Here is a 19,543-nt window from a genome sequence, read left to right on the forward strand (position 1 = left end):
ATGTTTATAATTAATAAATCAAAATTTCCCATGTAGGTGGTGCTAACTTCAGAGCTTTAACCGACGATTGAAGAAGCAGAGACTGAGGTAGTCAAGAGTATAACCGAGGAGACTTATACGAATGACAAGGCTTGGTGGGCAGCACCCACGGCAGTGACAACAGTGGAGGAGGAGGATGAAATAAGAAATAAAGTTGAGGCTGATCTTACAGTCTCCCTCTTGGAAATGAGAAATGAAGTTGGGGCTGAGGTTAGAACTTCCATTCAGGAAGATATTACCAAGGTATTAAAAGATAATAAAAAATCAAGATCCATAATAAAGAAATTTAATAAGCAGATTGAGTTCCTTATCACTGAAGTGGAAGGAATAAAGGATGAAGTGAAGTATATCGGTGAGTTTGGCGGAGAAATAAAGAACCTCAAGAAGGATAATGCTTCTTTACGCGAAGAAGTAAAGTCGATTAGAGATGATTTAATACAAAATACGTACATGAAATTGCCCTGTTTTATTTGTTAATAGTTCTCTGTGAATGTACTGTCTTCTAATATAATGATTTTAATACAGGTCAATAGCACGACAACAACAACAACAATTGTTGATGATGGGATGGACCACCTCAAACATCTTGAAGATGGGATGAGCCATCTCAATGATGTCAGTGCTTCACTGAGAGAGCAGATGAATCAGTTAATAGTTGAGTTTCAGTCAACGAAGGTAAATGAAAAATGGATCATGGTTGTCATCCACGTAAGATTGTTGTTATCATCTAGGAAGGGTCGTGGTTGTCATGCACATTAGGATGTGGTTGATACATGACCCAACAGTGGTGGCAACCTCGATTCAGCCGAGAGTCGTGGTTTCTGTGTAAAATGGGTCATGGTTTCTATAAACTATGGGTCGTGGTTATTATACATGGGAATACATAATAATATAGTACTCTATTACAAGAATTTGTTGCTTCGATCAGCCCTCTCAAAGGAGAGAATGCTTCACTGCAAGAGTAGGTGAAGTAACTTAGAAAGGAGATCCAGGCAATGAGGGTACATGAAATTGAATTTATCAATTTATCTTGAATTTTATTTGGTCATTGTTGTGTCCTGTTTTGGCTCATTTCTGGCATATGATTTTATTACAGGACAATGTCCATTCGACCAGCCCTCTAAGCATAGAGAATGCTTCACTGCTAGAGTAGATGAAGTAGTTTGGGAAGGAAATACAGGGAATGAAGGTATATGAAGTTGAAGTTTTCCTGAATCTTATTGGTCGTTGTTGTGTTCCTTTTTGGGTCATTGGTTATGATATAGTGCAGGTCGTTATGACTGGCCCATGTCCATTTAGTGGTCCATCTTAGTGAAGAGAATGCTTATATGAATGAGCAGATGAAGCATATTGAAGAGGAGATACAAGCAATAAAGGTAAGAGAAATTGAATTTTGGTCGTAGTTGTGTTCCACCTTTAATCGTGTTATTGTGAAGGTCACATCGTTGTTATCATGTGTGATTGGTCATGTTTATCATCCATATGGGTTGTGGTTGAGCACAACCCAATGTTGACGATATAGGATATCACATGTAGAATATGTAAATGGTTTGCCTTTGGATTAATAGTTAACAAGTCACTATAAATCTAATGTCTTCTACTATACAATTTTAATAACAGGTCAAGAGCTCCATCGTTGAGGCTGGGATGAGCCAGCTTACTATTGAATCATGGTTTCCAGCCATAGTGGGTTGTGGGTGGTTGGTGAACGACCCAATTTGGATGACAAACACGATCCAACAAGGACCGTGGTCACTGTCGTCATTTCAGATCATTGTTATTGTCTATTAGTCATGGTTATCATGTATAATTGGTCGTGGATATCGCCTAGACTAGATCGTGGATGAAAAGTGACACACTATGGATGACAGACATAATTCACGAACCAGGCCAATTGTGAACCTCGACCTTATATGGACGATAACCACGATCCACATCACTGTATGGATGACAGCATTACTTCACTACATGACGTGTTGAAATACGTAAATAATATGCTTGTGTTACATGAGAAAATCACTTTGATGCAAAGCAACGAAGAAGAAATTCTTAATCTAAAGGAGCTCTAACTGCATTGAGCCAGGATATGAATCTACTAAAGGATGAAGCTAATAAGAAAATTATACGTGTAATTACATTTGGATCATATTTTTCATTGGACATTATGTTGTGAATTGCACAAATAATATGTCATTTTATTATAACTCAACATTAGTACTTCGCAAGTGTGTGAGGAAGGGAGACCACACCACGATGCAATGAAGCCCCACCAAGCTCTACTTGTAAAGGAGAGTCGTCAGGGGTACGTGGATCCACACCGAGCTCTAACTGAAGCCAAAGACAACGAGTTGAGAGTTGTCAAAGTATCATCAGATTCACCTGTCTGGCTGAAGAGCATCTATGACCTAAAATCATGAGTCGACTCTGAGGTAAGTTTCTAAATATTATCTCTTTATTTAATATCGATATATGCAAATTATATCACACAACTTCCTCATTGTGTAAGTTGTCGATATATACCTATGCTCCCTATCAGTGAGTCAGGAAAAGAGACCACGAGGTAGACAGGACTACGCATTTGTCCCGTTGTTATTTACGGTAATGTAATTTGAGGACCATAGTTATCTTTAAAACATTATTAATTATTTATGTTTCTGACACTTTCCAATATATCAATAGCAATTCATGGAAGTTCAACTTAATGAATTACAAACTTATGAGCTAGAAACCATAAGGATAGATAGGCCATCATCAAGAATGGCAACTTGAATAAAATTCTTATAGAAATAGTCGACAGTGGAAGTAGATCGGAGCCTCTATGGAAGTATGAAGTGGTAAGAGCTTATTTACTTGCACATGTACATGAACTTAAATGATATTATTCATTTTGGAAAGGCAAGTCTTTTAACTGTTGTCATATTTCTTGTGCTTGATAGTTATACATCCCACTCAATGCGAGAAGCCAACACTGGTTCTTGGCTATTGTTAATCTGAAGAAGAGAGATGTCACTTTGTACGACAGCCTGAGTACCGAGTTGATTTCTCACAACAAGTTGATTGTCACACAGATAACGGATGGACTGACATGGTTATTCCATATTCTTGATAATAGATCTAAGAACTGAGAGGAGCTATGGAGTTTAAAGACAATCAGTGACAGACCTCGGTAAGATAACTTGGATGATTGTGGCGTATTCATACTGAAATATATAGACTTCTTGAGTAGCATGCACACAATTGACTTCACGAAGGGTCAATATATATATATATATATATATACACATTAAATCCTTATTACTCTATCCTTTGATTTAATATTAGTTTGTTCTTTTTCTATAGGAGGTCATTTCTAAATTTTGAAAGACAATTGCATATGACTGTTTGTAGTTCATGAAGTCAGAAGATGAGGCTGCTTACCCAAAAAAAGAAGAAGAAATGATGTGTAGACCACCGAAGAGAGTCAAATATTGATTAATAATTAAATGCTGAATGGATTGGTGTATTTGATGTTTCTTCTAAATATCTTCTATAATGGTTTAGTAAATGACATGGGTCATGGATATGACGACCAATGTATCGTGATTAACATCCACAATGGATCGTGGCTGGAAACCATCACCAAGTGTGTATGACAACGACGACCCCGTTTTGTGATCGTGACTTAGATGTACATTGGATTATGCTTGTCAGCCACGTTGGTTGACATCCACAATGGATCGTTGTTGTATATGGGTGGTTGAACGTGGATTCCAGCATGAGCCATATATCATGACAACCACGACCCATGCCAACTACAACAAACTCGAATGTTCGTGGATGTGACGAACATTGGGTGGTGATGTAATGCATAATGGATAGTTATTGGAAAACACAATCCATTGTGTATGTCAACCACGACCCTGTCGTTGGATCGCATGGTACACAAGAACAACGGATCATGGTTTTCATCCATGTTGGAACGTGGTTGTCATCCACACTTGATCATTGTTCACAACTATGACCATATAGTTGGATCTCGTAGTTGACAAGCACAATGGATCATTGTTGTGAATATATATGGGAAGTAGTTATTATCATGTGCTGAGCTGCCAAAGAGAAGGTAGTTAGTCCCATGTCATTGGAGAGAACTATTCTTCAACAACATTTTTCTACTAGCTGGGTGCTAGTTGAAATTATCGTGTTGCCGGAGCTCAGAAATTGCCTTCAGAACTTCCTGTGGAGGCAGTTGAGCTTCAAGGAGATCGTATTAAATGAGATCGGAGTAAAGAGGAATGGCATCCACGATGCATATAAGACGAGAACCACGACCAATTTATATGGGTCGTAATTGTTACGTTATATGGGTTGTTTTCTAGTGTTATATGGTCGTTGTTGTCATGTTATGTGGGTCGTGGTTGTTACGTTACATTTCCTTGGTTGTCAGTAAATTTCCTGTGGTGTGACCAGTATATAAGGTGTAACACACCACATGAAATCAGCAGTCAGCGACGACCCATGTAGGGTAACAAACCCGATGCACATAACATGACAAGCACGACCAATATAACACATCAACCATGACCCATATAGGCTAGTCACACCACACGAAATAAGTAGACAACCATGACCCATGTCATCTTCATGACCCTTATGCCATTCTAACTACGATCAATATCGGCTGACAATCACGATCCGTATAATTTCATAACATTATTAGTGTATACTGCCATGTAAAATTACAAACAACGACCAATATAACATGAAAATCATGATCAGTATAACATTAAAACAACAATCTATATAACACAGTTACTACCAGAAGAGGAGGTCAGTGATGCACAAGAATCTTCCACTTAAGCTTGCAAATGGGGATATTATAATCCCCCTCACTCTCATCATCACTAGTTAATAACTACGACCTTCCCTTCGGATTCAGCGGCCCTTCCCTTCGGATTCACCATTACCCTTCGGAATAAATGCCACATGCAACATGCAAGCCACGACCCATTTAACATGACAACCACGGTAAATGAATCATCATACTACTTCCTTTCCAGGATGACAACCACGACAGATTTAACATGACAACCAAGACTATATTCATATTAACAATCTGAATAACAGATCTCTTCAACGGGTACCCAACCAGCAGCAAAACTTTACCGAGGTTGGCTTGTTTTAGCCTGATTTAAAACTCTGTTGAGAAGGTCAGGCTTAAACAAGACATGCTCGCTAGTGTTTTTCAGCTCGCTGGGTCCCGTTGAAGAGACTATACTTCCTATTATGTTGTGATTATGGTCCTGATTGTTGTGTTATAGCGGTTGTGTTTGTCATTTTGTATGAGAAGCAGTTATTATCATGTGGCGTTTTGATTACTAAGGGTCGAAAGAGCTGCGAAGATCGTCTTCAGAACTTCTTGTGGAGGCGGTTGAGCTGCAGGAAAATTGTCAAATCCCTGAGGAAAGAGATGAAATCACCATTAAAGGTAGGAGGCGATAGGGAATTGATGGCTTCTTCGAATTTCTCCTCCATTATTTTGAATGAAAGAGCAAAGAAAATACATTAATGAGAAAGGTGTTGTAATAAGGTTCGGATTGGTTTATGGAAGAAGTACCGTTCTTATAGGGTAGTCCTTCAATGTCAAGGTGTTGATTCCGAACAGTCACACTGATTTTGAATGGTCACGCGGATTCTGAAAGATCGCACTCGGTGCCCAACGGATTGCGGGGAAGTAGTGAGTCATTCAGTGGTCAAGGCACCGATTCCGAATTGTCGCGATGATTCTGAACAGTCACGTGGATTCTGAATGATCGTGCTCAACGGATTGTAAGGAAGTAGCGACTCATTCAGTGGTCAAGGCTTCGATTCCAAAGGGTCGCACTGATTCTGAATACTTAGGGAATTTTGAAGGATCGCGCTCGTTGCCTAACAAATTGCGGGGAAGTAGCAAGTTAATGTCCTCTCCTGAAAAAGTAGAATGTGACGCTATTTTCGGAGGATCACGCTCAATCTGAAGGGAATGGTCGTGGATATGACCAATAATTGGTCGTGGTTATCTTCCACGTTGGATCGTGATTCACATGCACACTTGATCATGTTTTTTATCCACGTTGGATCGTCGTTGTCATTCAACACTGGGTCATGGATCGTTTAAAAAAGGATGGCAGCGATGACCCATATGACATTCTAAACACGACCAATATAACACGATAACCACGAACCATGATATTTGGGTCGTGGTTGTTACTTTATATGTGTTATGGTTTTATGTTATGACATTCCCGACCCATATAATGTAACAACCATGACCCATATAACTAGCCACAACCGGCCTAGTTATTTCAGGAAATCGTATTAATGTCATTTCCTCCATGCAATCTGTTAGTAACACAGTGCAACCATTCGAAATCCGCACGACCATTCAGATTCAGCGCGAACCTTCGGAATCAGCACCTTGACCTTTGAATGACTAGCTTATAAAAGTAGTACTTGGGCTTCCTATTACTTTCATAAGCCAATCCGAACCAAAATCCTTATGTATTGCATCACCTTACACATTCATAGATTTCTTTGCTCTTTCAATCAAAATAATGGAGGAGATATTTGAAGAAGCCATTGAGTCCCTCTTGCATCCTTCCTTTATTAGTGATCCCTTCTCTTTCCTCAGGGATGCTGATGATCTTCCAGAAGCTCAACGACCTTCACAAAAACTTCCGAAGACAATTTTCGAACTCTGGCTACTCAACAATTTCAATAGGTATCCAGCCAATGGAAAAACATTTTTGAAGAATAGTTCTTTGCAATGACATAGGACTACTTACCTTTTCTTCTACTTACTTTTTATGTCACAGTAGCACTACCCTTTAGAATCAGCATGCCCCGTGATAAATTTTATCATGGTGCCCTGAACATTGAGTGGGTTGTGGCTTGCATGCTGCATGTGGCACCGATTCTGAAGGGTCGCACTGAATCCAAAGTGAAAAGAATAAAGTATGATAATATCCCCATTTGCAAACTTAAGTGGAAGAAACTTGCAAAGTCTTGTGCATCAATGAGCATCTCTTCTGGCAGTTACTCTGTAGCAAATAAGTCGTGGTTACAATTTTGTAAGGGTCGTGGTTTTCATGTTATATGGGTCATGATTGTAATGCTATATGGTTTGTAGTTGCCATGTTATATGGATTGTGGATGTCATGTTTTCTTGATCGTGGTTGTGGTTTTTAACTTGTCCTCTTCCTTTTCTACCAAACCCTTTATACCGATTCATCCACCTTGTCGGCTATCTTGCTGTGGCCCCCAAAAGTTCTTGCTTGGGCAGTATCCACTTTTGTCCACCCTGTCTCCACCTGTTAATAACTACCACACATATATACATAAGATTTTTGAAATCTATGAATACTTCATAACCTAACTTTCATGGGTCATTGTCCATTACAACCACGACCTATATAACTGCACAACCATAACTTAAATTTGATGGTTGTTATGTCATGTCTATCGGGGTTGTTATGTTACATAGGTCGTGGAAGAAGTACTCCTCTTATAGGGTGGTCATTTACTGGTCAACGCGCCGATTCCGAAGGGTTGTGCTTATTCTGAACGGTCGCGTGGATTCTGAAGGATCTCGCTCGGTGCCCAACGGATTACGAGGAAGTAGCGAGTTTTAATGTCCTCTCCTAATTAAGTATAATGTGGCGCTGTTTTCAGAGGATCGTGCTCAATCTGAATGGACGGTTCCTAGATATTACGAAGAATTTGACGTAGTTATCTACATGTGTGACCATGGTTTACATGCACAATGGATCATGATTTTTATCCACATTGTATCGTGATTGCCATCCAACGTTGGATCGTGGACCATTGGAAAAAATATTTCAACCACAACCCATATAATATTTTAACAACGACCAATATAATACGAGAACCACGAATCTCAGCAGTGTTTGTCAGCTCGCTGGGTTCTCGTTGAAGCGACCCATTCTTCATATTATATTGTAATAATGGTCGTGGTTGTTACTTTATATGTGTTATGGTTTTATGTTATGACACTATCGACCCATATAACATAACAATCGCAATCCATATAACATAATAACCATGACACCTATAACCTAATAGCCACAACCGCCGTAGTCTTTTTAGGAAATCACATTAATGTCACTTCCTTCACGTAATCTGTTGGGAACCAGCGACCGTTTAGAATCATGCACGACCCTTCGGAATCAGACCCTTGACCATTGAATGATAAGACATAAATGTGGTAATTGGGTTTTGAGACAATTCAAACCACAAACCGTACTGATCATGGTTCACATGCACAGTGGATCATGGTTTTTATCCACGTTGCATCGTGGTTGCCATCCAATGCTTAATCGTGAAACGTTGAAAAAAAGAATGGCAACCATGACCCATATAACATTATAACAATGACCAATATAACACGAGAACCATGATCCATGTTATATGGATCGTGGTTGTTACTTTATATGTCTTGTGTTTTCTGTTATGACATCCCCGACTCATATAACGTAATAGCCATGATCCATATAACATAACAACCAGGACCTTGTAACAAAACAGCCACAACCGCCACAGTAATTTCAGGAAGTTGTATTAATGTCGCTTCCTCCACACAAATCGTAGGGAACCGAGCATGACCGTTAGGAATCCGTGCGACCGTTCGGAAAATCTGCGACCCTTCAAAATTGGCGCGTTGATCATTGAATGACTAGCCTATAAAAGTGGTACTTGGGTTTCATAGAGCTTTAAAAAAATCATGAAGGAGATATTCAAAGAAGGCATCGAGTCTTTCTGGCGTTCTTCACTTACACGTGATCCCTTCCCTTTCCTCAGGGATGTTTACGATCTTCCTGACGCTCAACGGCCTCCACAGAAAGTTCTGAAGACATTTTTCAAACTCCAGAATCTCGACAATATCAACGGGCACACAGCCAGTGGAAAAGGAACTATTTCCTTTGGAGATATGCAGAGAGGGAAAAGGAAGCTTCACTGAATAAAATTCTTCGTTGGATTTAGAAATTGAGCAACTAAAAGTGGAGCTTCCATACACTTCTTGCTCATAAGATAATTTCTCAGCCAACCTTTCTATAAATACGATGTCAGGAGAGGAAATTGCACCATAAACAGACATTGACTTTGGAAAGTGAGCAAAGCAACCTAGAAATAAGCAGGCAAACTTCTTATATTTAGAAAATAACATATGGGTTGTGGTTTCATGCTATATGTGTTGTAGTTTTCATGTATCGTGGTTATCATGTTACAGGGGTTGTGGTTCTCACCTGATTTCCTGTGTTACTGTTATATGAATGAGTAGCGTAATATATAAAAATTTACCTCCGTTACTATTGTATGTATGTGCATATTACATTTGCTGATTTGTAACGCCCTGAAATTCGGGGGTCGAGCATAACTCAGCTCCCGAGTTCCAAAACATCACTTATGCAACATATTTAATGATAGATGTATGTTGTCTGTATTAGTGCATAAAACATGGAATAGATTAAGCCAAATTGCAAATATAATTCAGGGATAAGTGAAGAAAGCAAGCGGAAGACTTAAAGAAATATATGTGTACATGTGCAAATCCCTGAAATACATACACATACCAGGTCGTAATACAAGTGTTGCTATCAAAATTATAAGTATCAAATTACATCATTTAATCCCAAAAGAAATCCCAGAATCCCGCGCATCAGTACAAGGTTCACTAGAACCCGCCTGAAAACTGCATGAAAGAAAATGCAGCCTCATCATCCTCAATCTCCTGCTTTGCCTCAGAGGTCTCATCAACATCTGCAACTAAGATAGAGTCTGGTGGGTATTTAACACCACCCAGAACGTGGGAGTGAGTGATCAACTCAGTGGAACAATAAAGCAAAGGTTAACATGTTATCAGTTCAATCAAGCAGTAATGATGAAGCAGAACAATCAAACATGTCCTAAGTACTCTTGTTAATGCAAGGATGTATGAAGAATAATGCATGCCCTCGCGCGTACACCCTCAGCGTCTTCATCTTACGTTACGCATGACATCGCCTCAAAGTGCCCCACGTCTTCAAAGCACATGTAAATGCGGTGCATGAACATGATTACTAAGTTGTTGTTAGTCCTTTTCATACAGCAGGATTGAGAAGCTAAGGTACCTTCCTCATATCACCATCCAAACAGTGATCCATTTTAGGGTCATCAGTCTTAGATCATCTCATACGATCATATGGTTTGAGGTCGTTACAAAGGGCTCGTCACCAATCAGTGCACGCCTATCATACCTTTGTTACTACGATAAGGCTCGTCACCTCAATGCGGTATCCAGGTATGCTCGAGGTTACTACAAAGGGCTTGTCACCAATCAATGTAGGACGACAGCACGAATATAGTGTCTCATACCACCATAATCGGCTCACGAGTTTGGTTGCTCATTGGTCACTACGGGGAGGCTCATCACCCCAGCGTAAGCCGACAACTCGACCACGGTGTCCCATACCACCATGTCTGGCTCATAAGTCTTAGCGGATCATGGTACCATGGTTAACAGGTTTTCATTGGTAAGTTCGGTACCCTAGATTCAAACAATAGCATCCATACATGGTGAACATACATCGGACAATCGGGTTACTTGACGAACTCGACTAGTACGAGCGCACGTTGGGTTGAACGACATAGAGTGCGCAAACACTCCGCGTGGCCAAACCACTGCTGACAACTCTAATACGACTCGGGTTCGTCTAATCACATCCTTCGTGGCGAAAGCAACCTCAGCCACGATCTCAAGGCCGATTACCGATTTCCTAGACTATTCATAGTCTCACACCCATTCCATTACAATAGATATTCGTATCTATAATTTAGAATAGTAATGGAACAACAATTCAAATCATGTAGTACGTAAGCATTTAAAGCATATCAACTTAACATGGATTTACACACAAGTAATGCTTGAAATTAAACAGCAAGGAAAATGACTTGCATGCGGTAAATCATACACATCAATAAGAGTGTTGAGAATCGCTTCTCAACGCCCACAATTAAGTTAATATGTTGCACTTTAGATCATTCAGACATTTCTACAAACACTTAGAATACATAATACAACATACATGTCGTATGTTGAAATACACGCATTTGGACAATTCCTTTTGCCAAGGAGTTGACACACATACATTTAGCATAGGTACACGACAAATAATCATGGCAAGTACATGTTCATATTTTATACGCATACTATACTTCCTATATATACATAGAATACTCAAATCTCAATATAACACATGCATATCAGGAACACAAAATAAACATAGAATTTGGCATGTGAAATCTCATCCTTAGAAAGAATAAACCATTCACTGGCATTGAAAGCCTTGAAAACCATAACCGATACAATTAAAGTCCGCACCTTAAACCAGAAATAGAACACTGAACTGATTGAGACGATATGTCTTCGTCAATGGCGACTAAATAACCTAAGGCAAGAACAGAAATGAACTACAACACACATAGACTCTTCTAAGCTCGAAAACAGATTAGGGTTAGGTTAACTTACCTAAAGATGAACTCAGAATCGCCGGAATAACGATTCAAAAGTGATGGTTTAAGGATGAAGAAGACCAGGAAAGAATCTAAGATAATGCGAAATAAAACTTATAACAGCGGAATTAAAAAGAATATGATAGCCAAAATAAATCATAACGCAGGAAAATAAAACAGCCTCAAAATTCAGATCTTGAGAGGTTGATACAAATGTTGTTCTAAGGACAACCTTACACCAAAAACCAGAGTTTATGGTAGGACAACCTTATTTCTAGAAGGATCTTTATATCAAATCTCAAACCGAAGAGGAATACTGAAATAAATACAAACTGAATTGAAATAAATAGTAATCACGAATGTATTGTTCTAGGGACAGCCATACACCATAAAAATGGCAGGGCAACCTTGCTGGAACAACTTTTAAATGAAATTGAATATCAAGCTGATAAAGGAATAGCAGAAAATAAATTCTAAACTATTACAAAATTCTCATAATGCTTGAATTAAATGATTACAACATTCACCACCATACATACATCCCACAAAAGAATAATTAAAGATCAGAAGCATAAATCATTCAACCACAACACAAGGGATTATAGTGGTTCGCCTGTGTGTTTACCAACTGTTAAACAACAGCCACACAGAATGCTACTCCACTCTTAATATCCTCACACAGGGGATATTAGCGTTCACTAACAAAATAGGTTTTCCCAGGTTCACCCAAAACCTTTACAATTGTGTCTTTGTCTGTGGGCTTACACAATTAAAAAACCCCACTTCTGAGTTTTCCTGGCTCTCCTCAGATAACCAATATAACAAGATTTTTCTGGCAAATCTTGAAAGAAACCAAAACAGAAAGGAATTTACAATTAAATGTAAAATACCTGATTATCTCCTTCGTTGTAGCAGCCCGGTAGAACCAAATCAGAGTAGATGATTAAATGTCCAAGTTCAATATCCAGTACTCAATTACAATGGTTCTAATTCTAATAGATTTTAAATTAAACCAAATAGGGCTTGCCTTAATTGATTTTGATTCCAAAGAAATGGAATAACAATTCCTCTTATCAAATTAGATTGGAATAGCAGAAACAAAATCAATTAAATAAAGCTAAGGAAAGAGAATATTAAATAAGCACACTTAGCTTAGATGGAGCACGAAATTATCTCAGAAGTTCGACAAAGATTGGCTTGAATGGATTAATTAATTCGATGATTTCTTCGAGATTCGTGCACTATTTATAGGTGAGCGGATCGCGTTTCGACTGGTCTAGGAGCTCTTCGACTAGTCGAAGCAATAATGATATTTGAAAAATCCGGCAGGATAAGCTTTAACCGTTCTACGATCGTCTAAGGTCTCCTTCGATTGGTCAAGAAAGATGAAGATTTCGGATTTTGAGTCGAAGTTTTTCGATCGTTGAAGATGCGATCGACATCGTTCCTTCGATCGTCGAATGCATTCTGTACTAGTCGAAGCCTAACAGATTTTATCCGAAATTAGTAACAAACTCACAACTGATCGAGAAATTTCTTAGACTGGTCGAAGCAACTCTAGGACTAGTCGAAGAAGGCCTAGGACTAGTCGAAGAACAGACCAAACTCATGTAAAATAAACATTCAATTTATGTATCCAAAATGACCTACTTCTAAGGTCAACCTATGGTCATTCAAACCTCAACCATGAAGTAAGGACATTGAAACATTCGGAACTAGTAACCTTGAAGTATGAGCCTTGAAGTCTTGATATAGTTGAAATCTTGATGTAACTCAACCTTGAAAGTGTCTTGAGTTCTTTACAAACTGCCTTGTACTCTTCTTGAAGTCTTGCAGCTTGAGTCTTGTCTAGTGAGCAGTTCTTACTTGTTTATGAATGTTGATCCTTGAGAGAGCTTCACTTATGCAAGTTATATATAACAGTGATTTTGGCACCACAAATTTGACAACAGACAGGGATATAAACTATAGCACTTACATGGTTTAAGGATGAAGAAGAACAGGAAAGAATCTAAGATGTTTCACCAACTTCTCTCTTACTTTCTCTCTCTTTTCCTCTCTCTTTCTTAGCTAGGGTTAGGAAATTCGTATGGAAAAGAGAGTTAGGGTTTTAAGGTCTATATATAGGCCTAACATTGATGAAAATAACCCCAGGGCCAAGGTATACTAAGAGTATAACCAAAACAGGCTTCTCTCGATCCAACGAAGCACTTTCGGTGGGCCTAATACCATGAAAGGTCAGACTTAAGCTCACTGACCATGGATCTAAGTCAAGCTGAGTTTTCTTACCAATCGGATCTTCATATCAGTCGTGGCGGACCACACTCAATTTAACGGTCACCGAATCTCGATCAGGTCTACAAGCACAAGAACATGCCTGGGCCACCTTTCCTGAACAGAGGGTGAAATTGGGTCAGAATCCAACGGTCAGATTGCTTAAAATCGTTGCGCAAGCGACACGACTCAGATTTCATAAAATCTTATTAAATTTCCAACCGTTCTCACACTCTTCATTCCGGACTCAATCAAATCGACCAGAACATCATCTGGACTTGATTTTTGAGGTGATGACCAAGTCCAACATGGTGACCGCAACAGCCTAAGATCATCGCTATCGGACTTACGACGCGCGGTCCAGGTCCGATCCAGAACTTCTAAAAATTTCCAAGAGCAACTGGATTTAGCGATGAATCCCAGATTTCAGAGTAACATAGCGCTAACTATTCTATAGGTTTTGAGTCATGCAGATCCAATTTAAAGTGATTGATGCAAATTTCACCAGCAATGGAGTTTAGTGCTAATTACCCCAATAAGCTACTAAGGAAAAACAGAGGTAGTACTCGGGTCTTGGCACAAAATTTCTCGGGTCATTACAATCTACCCCCCTTAAAGAAAATTTTGTCCTCGAAATTCATACCTTCTCATATTCCTCAAAGATCTGAGGTAGCTCTTTCTAACCTCAGCTTCATATTCCTAAGTAGCCTCTTCCTCACTATGATGCGTCCATAACACCTTCACAAGAGGGATGACCTTGCTACGCAATACCTGCTCCTTCCTGTCTAGAATACGCGTCGGTCGCAGTACATATGTGGCATCCTCGCTCAACTGCACCTGCTCCAAACTGATAATATGCGAAGGATCAGGAACGTACTTCTTCAGCATAGAAATATAAAATACGTTATGCACGCCTGTAAGAGGTGTGGGCAAAGCAAGGCGGTATGCTACCGCTCCCACTCTATCCAGAACTTGAAATGGACCAATAAATCTCGGCGTAAGTTTTTCCTTCTTACCGAACCACAGAACTCCCTTCATAGGGGAAACCTTAAGAAACACATGGTCTCCAACCTCAAACTCAAGCAGTCGCTACCTCGTATCAGCGTAACTCTTCTGCCTACTCTGAGCTGTTAGAAGTCGATGTCGAATGATGTCAACTTTCTCTGAAGTCGCCTGCACCAACTCCGGGCCAATCAAACTACGCTCGCCAACTTCTGCCCAGCAATGCGATGCTCTGCACGGGCCACCATACAACGCCTCATAGGGAGCCATGCCAATACTCGCCTAGAAACTGTTATTATACGCGAACTCTGCATAAGGAAGACAATCATCCCAACTGTCCTTGAAATCCAAAACACAAGCTCGTAACATGTCTTTCAGGATCTGATTCACGTGTTCCGTCTGCCCATCTGTTTGCAGATGAAACGCGGTGTTGAACTTCAATTTCACACCCATCGCTTCCTGAATACGAGTCCAGAAGATAGATGTGAAACGCGTGTCTCTATCAGACACAATCTCCATGAGAACTCCATGCAGACGTACAATCTCCATGATATACAGCCTAGCAAACTCGTCTGCAGAGTTTGTGACTCTGATCAGTAAGAAGTGAGCCGACTTGGTCAATCGGTCGACTATCACCCAAATAGAGTCATATCCCTTCCTCGTTCTCGGTAACCAAGAAATAAAATCCATAGAGATGAAGTCCCACTTCCATTCTGCTATGGGCATGGGCTGAAGCAACCTAGGAGGTCGGCAATGCTCTGCCTTGACCTGCTGGCACGTGAGACAACGAGAGACAAACTCAGAAATATGGACCTTCATGTTGTCCCACCCATATGATCTTCTCATACCTTGATACATCTTCGATCTACCTAGATGCATCGCAAGCTTAGAACTATGGGCTAACTCGAGAACCTCCCGTCTCAAGTCAGGGATGTCAGGAACACATAACCGGCCATGAAATCGTAGGCCCACATCAGAACTAACACTCCAGTCGGAGTTCTCATCTGTACTAACCCGCTTCCTCATCTTTGCCAAAAGCTCATCTTCTGCCTGAGCTGCAACGATCTTCTCGTCAATAAGGGGCTGTACACGAATGTGTGCGATAACCTCATACGGCTCTTCCACCATAAGTTTCTGCTCAAAGTCTCGCACAAATTCTAACATATCCCACTCTGCTATCATCAGTGGAGCCGCAAACTCAATAGCCTTCTTGTGACTCAACGCATCTGCCACAAGGTTCGCCTTGCCCGGATGGTATGAAACATCGAAGTTAAAGTCTTTCAATGTTTCCATCCACCGGCGCTGCCTCATATTTAAATCATGTTGCGTGAAAATATACTTAAGGCTCTTGTGGTCGCAAAAGAGCTCGAACTCCTCTCCATAAAGGTAATATCTCCAGAGCTTTAATGAAAAAATGACAGCTGCTAACTCTAGGTCGAGCGTAGGGTAATTCTCTTCTTATTTCCTCAACTGCCGCGAGGCATAAGCAATCACCCTGTCCTTTTGCATAAGGACACAATCTAAACCAACACGAGAGGCGTCAGTATATATAATATACTTAACCCCTTGCTCTGGCAATACTAGCATAGGGGCGGACGTCAACTTGTCCTTCAGCTCTTGAAAAGCTTCCTCCGCCCTCTCATTCCAAGCAAACTTCAACTCTTTCCGTGTCAACTGCGACAACAGTCTGACAATCTTCGAGAAGTCTTGAATGAAGCGTCGATAATAGCCTGCAAGACCCAGAAAGCTCCTTACCTCAGTAATTGAACCAGGCTGCTTCCAGTCCTGCACTGCAGCTACCTTAGCAAGATCGACAGCTATCCCTTCCTTGGACACCACATGTCCCAAGAACTTGACTTCCTCTTTACAGAAATCATACTTCTTGAACTACGCAAAAAGCTGATTCTTCCCAAGAGTATCCAAAACCGCTCTTAAGTGCTCCTCGTGTTCTTCTTGACTCGCAGAATATATCAAGATGTCATCAATAAAAATAATGACGAATCGGAACAAGAATGGCCGAAATACCCTGTTTATCAGATCCATGAATACGGTCGGTGTGTTCGTAAGACCGAACGACATCACAAGGAACTCATAGTGACCGAAGCTAGTCCTGAAAGCGGTCTTCTGCACGTCCTCATTCTTGATGCGCAACTGGTGATACCCTGATTGCAGATTAACCTTTGAAAAGTACCGTGCCCCCTTCAATTGATCAAACAGATCATCAATCCTATGCAAAGGGTACTTATTCTTCACAGTTACCAGATTCAACCTGCGATAATCAATACATAATCGCAAGAAACCATCATTCTTCTCCACAAACAAGACAGGTGCTCCCCAAGGAGACACACTAGGCCGAATAAAATCCAAATTCAACAAACCATCTATCTGCTTCCTCAATTCCTCCATTTCACTTGGAGGCATATGATAGGTGGGCAAAGAAATGGGCGCCGCACCAGACATGAGATCGATAATAAAATCAATCTCGCGCTGAGGAGGTAATCCAAAAATCGACTCAAACACATCTTTAAATTCCCGAACTACAGGCGTGCTTTCAAACTCCAAATCAGCCATACAGTAATCGCAGCACAACTTTAAAGATAAACAACATGCATTTCATTTAACAAAATTTGTCGCAATACAAGGAGTGCAACATTACATGAATCACAATAGGGAAAACATGTGAACTACAACATCTAAAACTTCAAACAACAACAAACAACTTCCAACTATAAAGCCAACAATGGCTACACACAAAAAGAAACAACAAACAAAGTAAAGGACGACTACAATGACAACTACTCTTCAGAATCAGGAGATGGAGGCGGGGCACCCTTATCCTGCAAGCAACACGGGATAGACTTCAGAGTTTGAGTCACCTTCTTAAACTTATGCTTCACAAGGCCTCGAAGATCCATGATATCCTGGTATAGAACAGCCTGCCCTTCTTCAAGCCGAGCAATACAGGCATCCCTGGCAGCCTGATCTGCGCTCTGCTCTAGTGCCACAGGAGGAGAACTCTCACTCGTATCTTGTACCTCAACCTCTTCCTCGTCCTGCTTTGTTTCTTTTTTAATCTTAGCACCACCTTCAGCATAACTCTCATCCTCATCACTCTCGACTCATCCTCACTCTCTGAGGCCTGTCGACGAGTACTAATCTCCATCTGCTTAAGGGTTGTCAGATTAATATGACGAACAAGAACCGGCTTCTCTGCTCCAAGCCTATAGCCAAACTCATGAGCAAGCTTACAAATGAGTCAGCCAAAAGGAAGCGATTCAGTCCTCTTAGTTGAACGAGCGATAAGGATAATCTGACGCAAGATGTACATCGACACACACAACTTTGCTCCTTGCCCCACCTGATACAGAAAATCTACCATCAGACGCGTACACTCGCTGCGATTGCTCCACCTTGGATATACATTGAACATACACATGTGGTGAAGCAAGTGAAAGTCGTCCATCATGTAGGTAGCTAGAAGACTTCTATTTGGCTGCCACTCGACCAGACGACCACACAGGAACCGGGTGCGACGATCCCTCTCGCGCATACTGTTCAAATTCTTCTCATTGGCATGCACCTCACCAAGTGACACATTCAGGAGTCGGGATATCAAAGTGACGTTGACCGTGGCCTCCCAACCACTACCACAAGGAATCTTGAACTGCAGAGGCTCCAGTGAAGGATCACGAATATTGACATAAAAAGCTCGAACAGTACTTGCATTCGTACGATACTCGCCCTCAAACAAGGGACACCAACCAGCCCCTTCCAGAGGCTCCAACAGTAAAAACTCACCAAACGGCCGCAGATAAACACGAGCCTCAAAAAGGACCCTACGGCCTTTATAGACTCCATGCGATAGCTCCACCAACAAGATTCTTCCAATGGGAGCTTAAGGATCAAGGTCCCGCTTGGTCTGAAACTTACAAGCGGTGGTTGTACTCGCGGTAGCACCTCTTGACCTCTGTGCACGGGTTGGACGGCTAGGCCCGGCTTCATCCATGGACACTCTCTTCTTCCCCATCAAAGAAAGAATGGAGAAAATGGAAAAGATGACCGTGATAAACTCAAAGAGGGCCATGAGAAATGAGAGAAAGAGAGAAATAGGAAGGATGGTGAAGCTTCCACACACTCGAGATCCCAAAGGAAGATTTGAGAGCCCAAATGAGAAGAAAAGGAAATGTAAACAACAAAGGGAGGTGAGGTTTTGAGATGGGTTGGTAGGGTTTACACAAAAATGGAAGAAGAAGAAGATTTGAAAGAGATTTGGAGGAGTTTGGAGAAGAACTTGAAGGAAAAGAGAGCTTGGGAGGGTGGATTGTGAAGGAAGTAGGACTTAGAAAGGGTTTTAATCAGCAAACCGTGGAAGGGTGGGCCACACTAGGCCATACACTCGTTGGCCTGAGCCGGCCGGCCTGACCTGGCCCGCTGATCGGTGAGGACATCGCCGGTCTCTGGACCATCCGGCGATGGCTTGCCATTTGGGCGAGGTCCTCCTGGTCTCCCAACTCCAAAATGATGTGGGTCCCCCCTGGGTCCCCCTGAAAATGCCTCGATCAGCTCCTTTGTATGATTCGACGCCTATCGGACCATTCGAGCAGAAATCTGATACAAACACATATTTTCTAACAATTGAAGGGTTGAGATGGGTTGATAAACCATCTATACTCATTAATAGATGGTCTAGAAGAGACTTCGGGCC

This window comes from Magnolia sinica, chromosome 2 (genome assembly GCF_029962835.1).
Source record: "Magnolia sinica isolate HGM2019 chromosome 2, MsV1, whole genome shotgun sequence".
NCBI lineage: Eukaryota > Viridiplantae > Streptophyta > Magnoliopsida > Magnoliales > Magnoliaceae > Magnolia > Magnolia sinica.